The sequence below is a fragment of the Castor canadensis genome, chromosome X (genome assembly GCF_047511655.1).
Source record: "Castor canadensis chromosome X, mCasCan1.hap1v2, whole genome shotgun sequence".
NCBI lineage: Eukaryota > Metazoa > Chordata > Mammalia > Rodentia > Castoridae > Castor > Castor canadensis.
The window spans coordinates 20465939-20481963 of NC_133405.1; the positions used below are offsets into that span (position 1 = coordinate 20465939).

At 47.1% G+C, this 16025-nt stretch overlaps 1 long non-coding RNA gene across 1 annotated transcript in view; it reads right to left on the reverse strand.

Annotated features, from left to right (window-relative positions):
- Positions 1–14540, reverse strand: part of LOC141419615 (uncharacterized) — a 33398-nt gene extending 18858 nt beyond the window's left edge. Inside the window, exon 1 of the long non-coding RNA XR_012444248.1 lies at positions 14062–14540. This is a non-coding gene — a long non-coding RNA (uncharacterized lncRNA). The remainder of the gene's footprint in view (positions 1–14061) is intronic.
- Positions 14541–16025: the final 1485 nt, after the last annotated feature.

Consider the following 16025-nt stretch of genomic DNA (forward strand, 5'->3'; position numbering starts at 1 on the left):
ACTTGAACAAGACTGCATCAGCTGTTTAGTTTATATGTACTAAACTTATACACTTTTAATTCTGCAAATGTATGCACATTTAGATATTGTAAATATATAGCTCTGTATAGCTTTAGTCACAAACACATATAAGGAACTAACTGTATTATAATCACTTAAAAGAATAATTGTTTAACCACAGTTATGAAGTGCTCATTTATAAAAACAGACTCTTAAAAGAACTTTCAGTCAGTTTAGACTTGATTTCCTCGGGAGTCAAAATCCTGACAAAAATCAATAGAGAACATAAGCAGTTATTGATGAGGACGAAGCATGGACTTAGGAAACCTGATGGCTGAGAGCCATAGCTTAGGTGTTGATAAGAAATCACATCTAGACTGTTGACATTAACAAAATCTTAATGACCTGCATGTAGCTCCTGGAATCCAAACAGTAACATCCTCAGTCATTAAGAGTTAATAAAAGCCAGACTTTTAGGACTAACCATCCCTTTCTCTACAGCCCCCAATAAATGCTTGAGTTCTCAGGACCCCCTGTGCAGTACTCCCTTTTGAGTCCACCCATTCTCCCATCAGAGGGTGCACTTTTACTTTGCCTGCACTTTGTTTTACATAAATAAATTTGTTATATCCCTCATCTCCATGAGGATTACCTGTGCTCACCTGCCTGCTGCTTTTCTGTGTCTTAATAAACATTCTTCTTCCTTGTCTTGGTAAATTCTTTTTTACCAACCCATAGCACCAAAAATACCTGACAGTTATCTTGAGAATATAAAAACCTTTCCTTTAGATAGAGAAAATTAGGTTCTAGTTTTAAATCAGTATACTAAATTTTGACCTTATATTTTGACTTTAGAAAATTCTTTAGGGCCCCTTTGAACATTGACTTTGGAAATAAAAATAAAAGATGGGACTATGAAATAGGTACAGTTTGGGGGAGTACTTGCGGGGGGTGAATGAGAGGAAGGAGATGAAGATGAGGTAAAATGATTGATGGGCTTCACATACATACATGAAACATAAAGATGAAACCTCTTGCAATTGCTTTAAGTGGGGTGGTGAGGGGATTGCAGGAGAGAGATGGCAGGGGCAATCTAACTAGAGTACAATGAAAAGCTATTGGGAATTGCCACAATGAATCCTCCCCATACAATCAAAATATGCTAATAAAAATGAAAAGAAGAAAAATCTTTTGGTAATTTTTAAATTATAGACAACTTAATCACACACATAAGCTTTTGCTAAATTTTAAAATCTTTCTAATTTGTATCTTGAAGTAATTTTTAAAGATTTTGAATGTAGACAATGTTTTTCCAATGAAATAAAATATTCTTAGTAGTCTTATATTTTAAATGAAGACCTGAGAAGAAAAGCAATCTTTTTTTATATAATCTTTTTTGTATATAATAGCAATCTACAAAAACACATTTGTTAATAGATCCAATTATTAAAGAAAATTGAATGCAAATTACACTTGAAGCAAAATGAAACAGATTAAGGTTAATATCTTCAAGGATAAAATCCTTTGTCTTTAGTCTTAAGGCAGAGGATAATTTTTGAATGTCTGCATTTTAGTTAGACCTAATTGAGATAAGAACATTAGATAATGTTTTGAAGAGACAATAATTTTATATATTAACTTTATAATAGTTTAAGAAACATCCTGAAGACATTTACATTCACACAGATATCTTCTAATTTAGGCATGGGAAAATGTCAATGCAAGTGCATGAATGAGCTCAGGAAAATTCAAACATTTACCTTAACGGCCACAAGTACATTGATCAGTTATTTTTAGGAATTATAGAGCAGATTGTTCTTTTAAGACTCATTTTGGGAGGCTTGATAGCTAAAGCAAGAGGCAATGTTACGAAAATGTGTAGTCAGTCTCAGTCTGTAATAAGGATGTTGAATTTTAGCCTTTATCAAGCCAATCATCAAAGATATAGACTAATACACATCCATAAAATACACATGAGACACAAAAACAATTATATTACTTCAGCGTGCACTCAGAAAAAATCATCTTTTTGTCAATTCTTTTTTTTTGTAGTAGCACAGTAGTCAGCTAGAATTATTCCTAGGGGGCAAACTAGACCTAGCACTTTTTATTGTTAAATAGTTCACAATAGATTTCCAACATAAACACCCTATTTCTCTGTGTATCTTATATCACTTTCCTGCTAACTGCCAGCAGAAAGTTTTCAAATGAACACAAATGCTCAGAAAATCCTCTCATCCAAATCTCCTTGTCAGAAAAATGGCAAAAGCCCAAATCAGATGTACCACAAATGGCCCATAAGAGCCTCCAGACACTCCCATAAGGGAGAGCTCACCAAGGTCATACTGCAGGGTCCCTACAGCCCAGAGGTTTGTTTTTTCTGCCTTACCAACACCCAATGTTGGCCAAAGTGTAAAGATAAGAAAGGGTCCCAGGAACAAACGTAATTCCAGTAGCTGTGGGGAACCAATTCCATCATTCCTCAGCCTAGGGTTGACTGACTGTGAGTGACTAGCACCCAAAGCACACAAATCAGCCACTTGTTTTCTGGGATTTCAGGGGCAAAGGAAGTTTTTGTCCAATCCTTGATAAGCTAATGCTTTCAAAGCAACACATATAAAAACGATATTAATTTAGAGTGCTCTCAGATCCTTTAGCCATATGTCAATTACAGTTCTCCCTAGGGGATAACAAGATGGTGCAGACCATGTGTCTGCCATCCCAACATCATAGCAAAGATGGTTGCTGTGGAGTTGGGCTACTGGAGGAGGCACAGTGGCCCCATCATGGTGGTGGCATTTCTTACAACCACAGTGTTTTTCAAAAGTGCTTTTAGATGGAACACAAAGTCATGTTACACACAATATGATAAGCACAAATACACAATAATTTGAAATTTTTGTTTTGTTTGGGTTCCCAGAGAGCAAAGGCAGTGGAACCAAAAATTAAGAGGCTTTCTCAAATTAGGGACCTTTGCTCCAATTCCTGATAGCCTGGGGAGTGAGATAAGGACAAATGGAAGACTTGTGAATCTTCCTGACCTTTAACTAACAACACGAAAAGGAAAAAAAGTCTAAGTAAACAGCTGTCTTTAGGGCAGAGGGCAGAATAGCAAGGTCAAGAAGACAAGGAATGGGGTTTAATTTCTTAGGAAATATATCAGAGAGCCAGGAGAGGGCCCATTAGCCCTTTGTGGAGTTTTAAACCTTGAGGTCTCCATAGAAACAGATCATGAGTCACTTTTTGAGTAGTGGGTGGGAGAAACCACACCACGTGGACAGTGATAGAGGGAGGGAAGAAAGTCCAGGAGAATATACAGCAGTGTGGAAGAGAAGAGATAGGGATCATCTAGAATTTCCTGGAGAAGCTGGAGACATCTGGTATCCTTCCTGCAAGTCTGGATCCTGCAAGAGGAATCTGAAGGTTTGGACATATGGAACTTCAGAACCTCAGAACATTTAGAGAGATTACAAAAGAAAAGATTAAGAAAGAGTGTCAGATTTCTTGATATGTTCTAAGTTGGCCATGTCACATTACAAAGAATGGATCTGCAGGAATAGAATGCATATTCCCCTAGAGGCAGATGTCACTCCTTATAGCAGGGGATTATTTTCTCATTTGGGGTCTGGTGGTCTCCTATAAAGGGAAGGGTATTTTTCTTTTCTCTTCTTTTCATTCTTGATGGTATTGGGGCTTGAACCTAGGGCTTCACACTTGGTAGGCAGGCCCTCTACCACTTGAGCCCCTAAAGGAAGAGTCTTGATATAAGGCCATATAGGCTTGGACATATGGCACCTCAAAACCATTTTCCTTTTCTCTTGTAAAATGAATCTCTTAAGCTTCCATTCTTCCATTCTCTGGACATTTTACACTGGGGCCAGGCTACATCACAGTACAAGACAAGGCATTTTTTGTTCTTAGCTTCCCCCATACTGGAAAAGAGAAAGGGAGACAGGGAGGGGGACTCCCCTGGAGGTATGTGAATTCCTGAATCTTTGGGCATCTCCTTAGGTATTCAAGGAATCCTGGTGTCTGGAGGACTTTCCTATGAATTGACCCTGACTAAGGCAAGACACCTTTGGCTCTGGCTTGGGTGTCAACATCACTTTTTCTTTCGTCTTCCTTGAATGGTTGTGTCTAAACCCCTGTGTGAGAGGTCCTGGGGCAAAGTGCTCAGTTCTGTGCACTAAGCCGATATTTTTTTTTTCTTGATCTAAGATGTCTGGTAAATAAGGTCAGAGAAATGTGTCAATTGACCAATTCAAACTAAGGTGAAATTAGGCACTTAGCAAGTTTTCTCAAGAAAAGAGACAGGAATTGTTTTAGGGTTGAGTCTTGGAATCCCACAGGGAATCCTCAACTTTTTCCCAAAGTTTCCATCACAGTCATTTCATAGGACTGGAAGAGGGGCTTCAAAGGACTTGACTGGCATCTGGAGAGATGGGGCTTGTGGGGGAAGTGGCCAAGAGGGGCCTGCCCTTGCCTCCAAGGTCTGCAGGGAAGGAGCTGCTTCCCCATTTGTCAAAGCTGACAGTCAGTCCTTCTGTCTCACTGCAGAAGCAGTGAGCTTCACCAGAACAGAGCACAGCATAGACATTCAAGAAGTTATATTCAAGTTGAACAGACTCATGAAATTAATATTTGAATAAATGTGGTTAATAAATGGAAACAAATAAACAAATAAAAAGAAGTTATAGTCAATTCCCAAGGGAGAGAGGAGGGAGGGTGAGGCTCCACTGTTTTCTCCTAAACCAGTCTGAGTTTTCCCATTGGTCTGCATTGGGAGAATGGGTCTCCAGTCTCCTTTCCCTTCAGTTGCCCATTGGGGCATAATGCTCATGCTGCATGTAGGTTGGGGATGAGGGAGTTACCTCCTGTGGGCAGTCATAGCATGAAGAAAGTGAGGCAAAAGAAGAAAGAAGACAGCAGAGGTGGCAGTTTTAAATATGGGGGCTTACCTCCTGGTTATCTCTTGGCTGGCTTTCCCAAAATGTTGCCGGGTGGGTAGTCTTTGAAGGATCTGGTAAGAAAACTTCTAGGCTTGTGCATCCTTCAAGAGAAGAATTCAGGCAAGATGTGAAAATGCAGAGAAAGCGATAGTAAAGTTTATTGAAGGTGAAGGGAAGGCACTGCAAGAAAAGGTAGCTGTGGGCCCTGGCCAGGTGGGATAGAAGCCTTTATAAATTGAAAGGCAAATGGTGGGAAAATTTTGGTTCGTTTTGCAGGATGGGCTATGGTGATTGACAGGTTTGATTGACAAGGTCTTGCCATACACCCTGCAGCACTCTGTGCATGCACTTAAGCTAGCTCTCAGGTATTTTAATTACATGTGTGAGGTGCAATCAGTATTCATGTTTTAAGCCTAAGGCTTTTGCCTGAGGTAACTGTGGGCAGAATATCCTTAAGGCTTCCCTGCTTACAATTTACAACTGCAAAGGACTCACAATTGAAAAGAAATTTGCAACTGCAAAGGGTAGCATTGGGCTGAGGTAAAGAGTTTAGCATGAATTGCGCTGAGAAAAAGATTCCTGGCACCAGCCAGAGTCCCAAAATCCCTTTTGCTAGTCTGCCACAGTTCCACCAATTAATTTCAAAGCAAACAGCACTACAAGTAAGTCCTACCAGAGGAACATATGGTAGATAGCCACTTAACTCTAGAAATCGAGTGGTTCCGGTTTTAGATACAGATGACTAGCTATTTGCCCTCTCTTTCTTGTTGGTCTCCCTGCCTGGGTTATACATTGGCACAACAATACTAGCACCTCCCTCCTTGCACTGTTTGTGGGTACTAGCGGCATACACGCCTTAAAGCCCTTAGTACCATGCCTGGCCCAGACAAGCAATCAACACACATTAGAATTATTATAATTCAGCACACAGATACCACCCACTCAGCAAAACATCTCATGTTTCATTGGCCTCCAACCCACCATGTGCAGGTCTTCACCTTCTCCCATCTCTGTGGGTCCCCAGAGAGCCAGACCTGGGGCAGGGTTCCAAGAAACAGTGAGCCAGTTAAATATGTCTCCTGCTCTCCCATGTAGGACAGATAGTCACTCTTTTCTGCATAAGAATAGATGGTGAGGAAAATTTGGGATGTGACCTCAGCAGGCTGCCTGCACAAAGGTTCCCCTCCCTTCCTCTAGGACCAGACATATGACTTGTCCACTGGCTTCAACTACAGGCCTGTTTGAGGTACTGAAAGGGATAAGAAGAAATGAGATGTCTCAACGGACCCCACCCCCTTGTTGGAGAAACCGGTACCAGATGCCCCGTGTAGATAAGATAAGCAGGGCAGCAGGGCTCGGCTCGGTGATATAGAATGTGAGGAATGTGAGAAGGTTGCGAAAGGTGACGGGATGTACGTGTAAGATGTGCTGTGCCTGCTTGCTCAATGTTGATAACGAAAATATGTGCGCAACTGCTGACCTTTTACTCTGTGTTACAAAATCATTGGTTAAGTGCTGCGCGGGCTTTTGCTGTAACGGCAGGTAGTGGTCTATATAAGATTTCCCCTAAAGAGGCTCAGGGTCGTGTTTTCCTAACCGGTCCTGCGTGTCCATATGGGAGCTCGACCCTGGCTAGCCAGCCCAATAAACTCTGCTTTGTTGATTGCATTCATGCCTGGCTCTCTGTCTCTCGGGGGAATAGGATTCCCATTCCTAACATTTGGAGGTCCCACCGAGATTCCATTTTCTCAAGAGACAGAACTTGCCCGCGAGAAAGCAGGGGTGATCCCAAGTCCTAGGCGTTGGGAGGGGATCCAAGACCCTCATTTGGAGGAACTTGAGTGTTCCATTTGGGCCGTGGTGGGGATTCGGCCAATCCCCAGGGAGTTCTATTCTGAGAATTTCATTAGGAGGACCGCAGGGTCCTGCCGGGAGAGGTTCTCCTCTCATTTGGGCTCGAGCATTTTAGGAATCCTGGCGCCAGGTGAAGAACTAATTGAGCTAGTCGACCAACCACCCATCAAGTGGATGCCTTTCGGCCTGATATCCAAGTCGGACGGTGAGGAGGTTGAATGGGGTGTGCACCAGTGTGAGAGAAGGACCGGTCCGAGCGAGTGCTGGAGAGTGTTGTGTGTGTGTGGAATTATTGTTGCCTTTACCCTTTTTGTTCTATCTCTCTTGGTGTTTGATTCTCCTTCCACAATGGGACAGGGACAAACAACCCCAAAGTCTTTGATCCTTTCTCACTTTTCAGAAGTTAAAGAAAGGGCCTTAAATGCGGGTCTGGTCATCAAGAAAGGTAAGTTCAACACCTTTTGTTCCGCAGAGTGGCCCACCTTCGGAGTCGGGTGGCCCATTCAAGGTTCCCTCTCCCTAGACATGATCACTAAGGTTAAAGCAGTCATTTTTCGGCCAGGCAATCGAGGCCATCCAGACCAAGTTCCTTACATTTTGGTTTGGGAGGATCTGGCGAGGAACCCTCCCCCTTGGTTAACAGTTTTTCTGACCCACCCCTCCAGTTCGGCTCCCGGGTCTAAAACCCCAGTCACGCCCGCCTTGGTCATAAAGGAGGAGGAGAAACTTCCTCTTCCCACCCTGACCGGTCCTCAGAATAGGGCACCTCCCTTACCATCTTCCGTCTTACCAGAGAGTTCCCCCCTTTACCCATCTCTCGCAGGGGCAGAAGAAGATCGGCCGCCTCCATATGTGACTCCCCCTGGCCAAGCCAGTGCCCCGGAGGAGGAAATTTCCTCATCCTCCTCAACAGGACTGGCAGCAGGAGGAGGAATGGGTCGAAGACTTTGCCCCTGAGGGGTTTGGGAAAGGGAGGGGGAAGACGGGCCCTCCTCATCAACCCAGGGGGAGGAAACTGTCCCTACACTTCCAGTCCGGATGGTAGGCCAAGGGGGACCGGGAGGGGGGCAACAGTTTCAGTACTGGCCATTCTCCTCCAGTGATCTATATAACTGGAGGACGCAGAACCCGCCCTTTTCGGAAGACCCTAAGTGTCTCATAGATCTCTTGGAGTCCATCATGCATACACACCGTCCCACTTGGGATGACTGTCATCAGCTGCTCAATACTCTTTTTACGATGGAGGAACGAGAGCGCATCCTCAACGAAGCAAGAAAAAACGTCTTGGGGGATAATGGGAGACCCACAACTCTCCAACCAGCCATAGACGAGGCCTTCCCCCTACGCAGCCCTGATTGGGATTTCGGGACCACAGAAGGTAGGGAGCGTCTCCGAATCTACTGCCAGACTCTTATGGCCGGTCTCCAAGTGGCCGCTAGAAAGCCCACCAACTTTGCAAAAGTAAAAGCAGTCGTCCAAGGGGAAAACGAAAGCCCGGCTGGTTTCTTAGAGCGCCTCTACGAGGCATACCGTCAGTACACCCCTATTGACCCTGAGGAGGAGCTCCACCGGTCTGCTGTGATGCTCTCATTCATTAATCAGGCAGCTCCAGACATTAGGAGAAAACTCAATAAACAGGAAAACTTAGGGGAAATGACCATTAGGGAAATGCTACAAATAGCAGAGAAGGTCTTTACCGCTAGGGAAACTCCAGAAGGAAGGGAGGAAAGGCGGAGAAAGGAAGACAGGGAGGCCCAGGAGAAATTGAGAAAGGAGGACAGGGAGTTCCAGGCTAAGGAAAACCGAAAGCAACAAAGAGAAATGGCCCGTATCTTCCTAGCGGGTGTCCGGGACCAACCCAGGGGAGGGGGCCACGCCAGGACCCCGGATAAGGAACACTGTTTTTACTGTAAGGAAACTGGGCATTGGAAGAGAGAATGCCCTAAGTTAAAGGGAAGAAGAGGGTTTGGAAGGAGACCAGGGGATAAAAGGGAAAGGGAACGAGCAGTAGAGCAGGCCAGAGTCCTCCTAGCCGGAGAAGAGGACTGAAGGAGACGGGGCTCTGACCCCCTCCCCGAGTCTTGGGTAACAGTACATGTGGAGGGGAAGCCGATGGGGTTCATGGTGGATACCGGCGCCCAGTATTCGGTCTTAAACAAGGCACATGGACCTTTGAACAAGGAACGAACAAGTGTCGTTCAGGGGGCCACCGGTACACAGTTATGTACATGGACTACCAAAAGAAGGGTAAACTTAGGAAAACACCAGGTCACACACTCCTTCCTGGTTGTTCCTGAGAGCCCCGCTCCCCTGCTCGGATGGGACCTACTCACCAAAATAGGGGCCCATATCCATTTTGAGCCAGATGGAATAATTGTGACTGATCGAGAGGGGAGCCCGATACATGTCCTGTCCCTATCATTGGTTGACGAACATCATCTGTTTGAGAGTCAACAGGAGCCAGGAGGGGACATGGCCCAATGGGTAAAAAGATTTCCCACAGCCTGGGCAGAGACTGCGGGAATTGGGCTCGCCAAACACCTCCCTCCCGTAGTTATACAATTGAAGGCTTCCACTCTTCCCATTCGGGTGAAACAGTATCCTATGCCCGAGGAGGCTCAAAGAGGCATAGCCCCTCATATCCGCAGGCTATTAAAGGAAGGAGTACTGCGGCCTTGTCGGTCTGCCTGGAATACACCTCTGCTCCCTGTCCAAAAGCCAGGAAGCAAGGACTATAGGCCTGTGCAAGACCTGCGAAAGGTAAATGAGTGGATGGAGGACATTCATCCCACCGTTCCGAATTCCTATACCTTGCTCAGCCACCTACCCCCCTCGCAAGTGTGGTATACAACCCTTGATTTGAAAGATGCTTTCTTCAGCATTCCATTGTCAGAAATTAGCCAGCCGCTATTTGCTTTCGAGTGGCACGAGCATGGGGGCCAATCTGGACAGCTTACTTGGACCAGACTGCCGCAAGGATTTAAAAATTCTCCCACCCTGTTTAACGAGGCCCTGAGCCAGGACCTGGAACCCTTTCGCCGGAGCCACCCGCGAGTCACTCTATTACAGTATGTTGATGATTTACTGTTAGCGGCAGAAACCCGAGAGGAATGCAACGAGGCTATCGAACACCTGCTAACGGAATTAGGTGAGCTGGGATATCGGGCAAGTGCCAAGAAAACCCACATCTGTAAAAGGTCAGTGACATATCTGGGTTATCGGATCGCAGACGGGGCAAGATGGCTGACTGATGCCATGAAACAGACTATTTTGGCTATCCCATCCCCCACATCCACTAGGGGAGTGAGAGAGTTCCTGGGCTCCGCAGGATTCTGTAGACTCTGGATTCCGGGATTTGCAGAGATAGCCAGACCCTTATATGAGGTCACCAAAGAGGCTCCAGATTGGAGATGGGGGGAAAGAGAACAACAGGCCTTTGACCAGCTAAAGGATGCTCTTTTACAGGCCCCTGCCTTAGCCTTGCCAGATCCTACAAGACCATTCACTCTATTTGTAGATGAAAAAAAGGGGGTAGCCAAAAGGAGTCCTGACCCAACAACTAGGCCCCTGGAAGAGACCTGTGGCATACCTTTCCAAGAAATTAGATGCAGTAGCAGCGGGATGGCCCCCCTGCCTCCGCATCATAGCGGCCATTGCCATGCTAGTGAGAGAAGCCGATAAATTAACTTTTGGACAGGCCCTTTGGGTAACGGCCCCTCACCCGGTGGAGGGAATCCTTAAACAACCCCCCGGGAAATGGATGACAAATGCCAGGCTCACCCACTACCAGGGGCTCTTGTTGGATTCCCCTCGAATCACATTCACAGATCCCGTAACCCTGAACCCTGCCACCCTGTTGCCTAACCCGGAACTACAGACACCTGTCCATGACTGCAAAGAATTCCTCTCCGAAGTTACACAGGTATGGGCTGACCTAAAGGATACCCCCCTGTCCGGCTGCAAATTAAACTGGTACACGGATGGAAGCAGCTTTGTCCGAGATGGAGTCCGAAGGGCAGGGGCAGCTGTAGTCGACCAAGAAGGAAATACGGTATGGAGCAGCGCTCTCCCACCCGGAACCTCAGCCCAAAAAGCGGAATTAATTGCCTTGGCAGAGGCCCTGGAGAGGGCAAAAGGAAAGCGAGTCAATATCTACACCGATAGTCGCTATGCTTTCGGTACCATCCATGTCCACGGGGCCATCTATCGCGAACGGGGATTCCACACAGCAGAAGGGAAAAATCTAAAGAACCTGGCCGAGGTCCAGCGTCTGTTAATGGCAGTGGAAAAACTGAAGGCAGTGGCAGTGATGTATGTCCCAGGCCACCAGTCTGCCAAGACACCGGAAGCTGTCGGTAACAACAGAGCAGATCAAGAAGCAAAGAGAGCAGCAATGGTGAGTCCTTCCATGGTCGCGGCTGTAGACGTGCCTGTCCCAGAGCTCCCTTCGCTACCCCCCCGACCAGAATACTCCACGGAGGATTTCACCTGGATGACAGCCCACTCCCCCATTAGAGAAGGGGAAAACGGATGGAGAAGCGACTTGGAAGGCAAGTTAATTCTGCCCGAAAAACTCGGACGATTCCTGTTGATTAACTTACATAAGTCCACCCATTTGGGGCGGAGAAAATTGCTAGACCTGCTGACATCCGCGCAGCTCCGATTTCCGAACCAGACCGTGGCAGTCCGCCAAATTGTGGAAGATTGTGCCAGCTGCACAGTCATGAAACCAGGACGAAGGGAGGGGCACCATACAGGTACTCGGGAATGGGGGAGGGCTCCGGGAAGAAGTTGGGAAGTGGATTTTACTGAGGTAAAACCAGGAAAGTTTGGGTACAAATATTTGCTGGTATTCATAGATACCTTTTCGGGCTGGGTGGAGGCTTTTCCTACAAAGGAGACGAGTCAGGTAGTGGCAAAGGCCTTGCTAGAGGAAATCATACCCAGATATGGGGTGCCCGAGGCAATTGGGTCAGATAATGGTCCGGCTTTCGTTAGTAAAGTCCTGCAGGGACTAGCCCAAGCTATGGGGGCAAATTGGAAGTTACATTGTGAATATAACCCCCAGAGCTCAGGGCAAGTAGAAAGGATGAATAGGACACTAAAGGAGACTTTAGCCAAATTGGCCCTGGAGACTGGCGGTGATTGGGTGACACTCCTTCCCTTGGCCATCTTCCGAGTCCAGAACTCCCCGTATGTCCATGGGCTAACTCCCTTTGAGATCCTGTATGGGGCTCCACCCCCCATCATTCAAAGGACCTTAGGCCCAAGACTAGATGATCTGGCCCCAAATTATCTGATTATGCTACAGGCTTTAGCTAAAGTACAACAACAAATATGGCCCCTAATTCAAGTGTACCATACTGCTGAGAGGACCCCGAACACAGAACATGGCATAGTCCCGGGGGATATGGTATGGGTTAAAAGGCATCAGTCCAAAACCCTAGAGCCTAGATGGAAAGGACCTTATGTTGTACTGTTTACTACCCCTACCACCCTCAAGGTTGACGGCATCGGACCTTGGATCCATTACTCCCACGTGCGTCGAGCCAATCATCAAAAACAAAAAGGGGCTAAAGAGTGGACCGTACGGCGGCACCCAGACAACCCATTAAAGCTAAAGCTCTTGCGGCCCCAAAAACATGCAGAGTCTTCAGGAGCCGTCACGAATGAGTTGGATGATCTTCCTGATCCTGCTCACTGCCCGGAGCAGGAGCCTTGCTGAAACCAACCCTCACCAGCCTTATAAACAAACCTGGATACTCACCGATGGGGAGACACATACCACCCTCAACGAGACTACTCACACTGCCCCATTGGGAACTTGGTGGCCGGAACTACAATTCTGCTTCAGAGACATCAATCCTGCCTACGGGGCCACTGCCCCGGACTCAGCTCGACGCTATGGTTTTTATGCTTGCCCGGGCCACCAAAAGAGCAAAGACTGTGGGGGGATACAATACTCTTTCTGTAAGTCATGGGCATGCGTCACATCTAACGATGGTGAATGGAAATGGGGAGTATCAAAACCAGACCTGCTCAAATTTGCCTTTGTAAATGGGGTACCATGGGGAAGCAGATGGGGGGGAGGGGGCCTGCGCCTTCCGCATATCACCCGCGAGTGCCGGCCCGCAGATCTAGATAGAATCAAAGTCACTTTCACTGAAGCTGGCAAAGAGGACACCCCAGGATGGATACAAGGAAGGGCATGGGGAATTGTATTTTATAAATATGGTGGACACTCTGGCTCGACCATAGTAGTCAGATTGAAAACTGAGCCCACGGGGCCACCGTCCACAGCAGTAGGTCCTAATAAGGTACTTAGGCCACCCTATGTAAAGCCACCTCCCTGACCTTCCACAACTCACCACCTTCCCTCAACCATAGCCCGGGCTAATGTTACAACTCCAAGACCATCAGGAACCAGCCCTCCCCTGGTGAGGCCCAGTCTCATGACCGGATCTAAAGACCCCCTCTGGGACCTAGTGGGCGCTGCCTTCCTGACGTTAAACCACACCAACCCTAACATGACTAACTCCTGTTGGTTATGTTATGATGTGAGGCCCCCATTCTATGAGGCAATAGGGCTAAACACCACTCACAATACCTCATCTGAGGAAAACCCCACTCAGTGTTCCTGGGGAGACCGTAAGAGAGGTCTGACCATACAACAGGTAAGCGGCCAAGGAACCTGCTTAGGAAAAGTGCCAAAGAATAGACGAAACTTATGTACTGTTATTAACGCCAGTTCTACCTGGGAAAATGCTATTAAATGGGTAATTCCAAAGGACAATGGGTGGTGGCTATGCTCGCGGTCTGGACTCACCCCGTGCCTATCAGCTAAGGTGTTTAACAGCTCTAAAGAATTCTGTGTTATAGTGGCTGTGCTGCCCCGCATCCTCTATCATTCGGAAGAGAGTCTATATTCATACTAGAATACAAAAATGGTTGAAAAAAGGAAAAAGAGAGAACCTATTTCCGCAGTAACTATTGCTACCCTACTCAGCCTAGGGTTAGCGGGAGCAGGAACCGGCATAGCTTCTTTGGCCACCCAGCAGAAAGGGATGTCTTCGCTGCGCGCAGCCATAGACGAAGATATAGAGAGAATAGAAACCTCCATTAGCCACCTAGAAAAATCCCTCACTTCTCTGTCTGAGGTAGTACTTCAAAACCGACGAGGTCTGGACTTGTTGTTCCTCCAAAAGGGGGGACTATGTGTTGCTCTAGGGGAAGAATGTTGTTTTTACGCTGACCATACCGGAGTTGTTCGTGACTCCATGTCTAAACTTCGAAAGAGCCTGGAACAAAGAAAACGAGAAAAAGAGGCCGGGGAAAGCTGGTTCGAGTCTTGGTTTAACCAGTCCCCGTGGTTAGCTACCCTTTTATCTGCACTGGCAGGGCCAATAATAATCTTCCTATTACTTGTTACCATAGGACCCTGGATTCTAAACCGACTTATGACTTTTGTCAAAGGTCAAATTAATACTATCCAACTTCTGGTCCTCCGCCAACAATATCAGGCTCTTCATCCCCTTGAGAATGATTCCTCAATTTAGGCCATAAGAAAAGGGGGGAATGAAAGGGATAAGAAGGAATGAGATGTCTCAACGGACCCCACCCCCTTGTTGGAGAAACCGGTACCAGATGCCCCATGTAGATAAGATAAGCAGGGCAGCAGGGCTCGGCTCGGGGATATAGAATGTGAGGAATGTGAGAAGGTTGCGAAAGGTGACGGGATGTACGTGCAAGATGTGCTGTGCCTGCTTGCTCAATGTTGATAACGAAAATATGTGCGCAACTGCTGACCTTTTACTCTGTGTTACAAAATCATTGGTTAAGTGCTGCGCGGGCTTTTGCTATAACGGCAGGTAGTGGTCTATATAAGATTTCCCCTAAAGAGGCTCAGGGTCGTGTTTTCCTAACCGGTCCTGCGTGTCCGTGTGGGAGCTCGACCCTGGCTAGCCAGCCCAATAAACTCTGCTTTGTTGATTGCATTCATGCCTGACTCTCTGTCTCTCAGGGGAATAGGATTCCCGTTCCTAACAGTACAAGACCAAATTCAACCTCAAATTAGGGGGTTTTGCGTCTCCCAGAAGTAGAAAAAGGCCTCTCACAAGGGCAAAGGCAGGGTGATACAGACCACAAGGCTTTTTGCATCTAACTTCCGTGTGTTGGCAGGAATAGCTTCCTGATTTGGACCAACAGAGTTTGTGGCATGGATGGATAGTAGCCTTACTCTTAGGGACTCAGAGACCCTTCCCCCACAGCAAAATGACTGCACCCTCCCTACCAGTCCCTGCAGTCTGCAGCACGGGTGAGGGGAGCAGAGCCCTTCTGAGGAGGCTCCTAAGCATGGAGGACAAGGCAACTCACCGGGTTGTACCTTGCAGTAGACTCTGCTGCCCTTCACTGGAGTCCCACCTTTTCCTCCTCTGGAAGAAGGCTAGAACCCGGCTCAGGAGCCTCAGCATGGTGCTGGCACCTGTGCCCTTGCAGCTGAAGCACAAGGCCCCTGCTGTCTAAACGCCCTCAGGTCATGGACCCCAGCCTGTTTGGATCCACCAGTCTGTCTGCAGCTCTTCCTGAGTCCCTCTGAGAAGGGACTTGGGACCAGACAGCTAGGAGCACCTCACAGGACTTCCCCCATTAACCTTAAGTGCCCTCTCCTGAGAGGCAGGGCACAGGCTGCCCCTTTCCTCTGACCAGTGCTCACGTGGTCACCTATGGCCAATAAGAGATACAGGCAGGGAAATATAGCTCCTCCCATCAAAGCTGAGGGCATCAACAGCAAGGTCTCTAGAAAATGGCTTGGGGAATGAACCCCTGGTGTGCTCAGGCTGTTTTTTTTGGGGGGGTGGGCATTGGGGATTTTCTGGGAAAGCAGAGGTCTGGGTTGGGAGGTGTGGCAGAGCCTGCCCCAGGCTGTATAAACAAAACTCCAGCATGATGCTCAGCATGAGGACCAGCCACACGGTGGGTGCTCACTACTCTTCAGGAGGGCTCTTATGGCGTCCTGTGGGCGGATCACATTTTAGGGACGTTGAGTACCTGTCTTTTGTACTAGGACTCCCTTTATAGACCCTACTAGTAATTTATCACAGAATTATTTGATGATCGTCGCTATCACTTATCCATTGTTATTACGCCAGTCACTCTGCTGTATTTACTCACTTAGTAAATACTTGTTGGCTACTGACTATGAACCAGAGACACAGCTCTGGG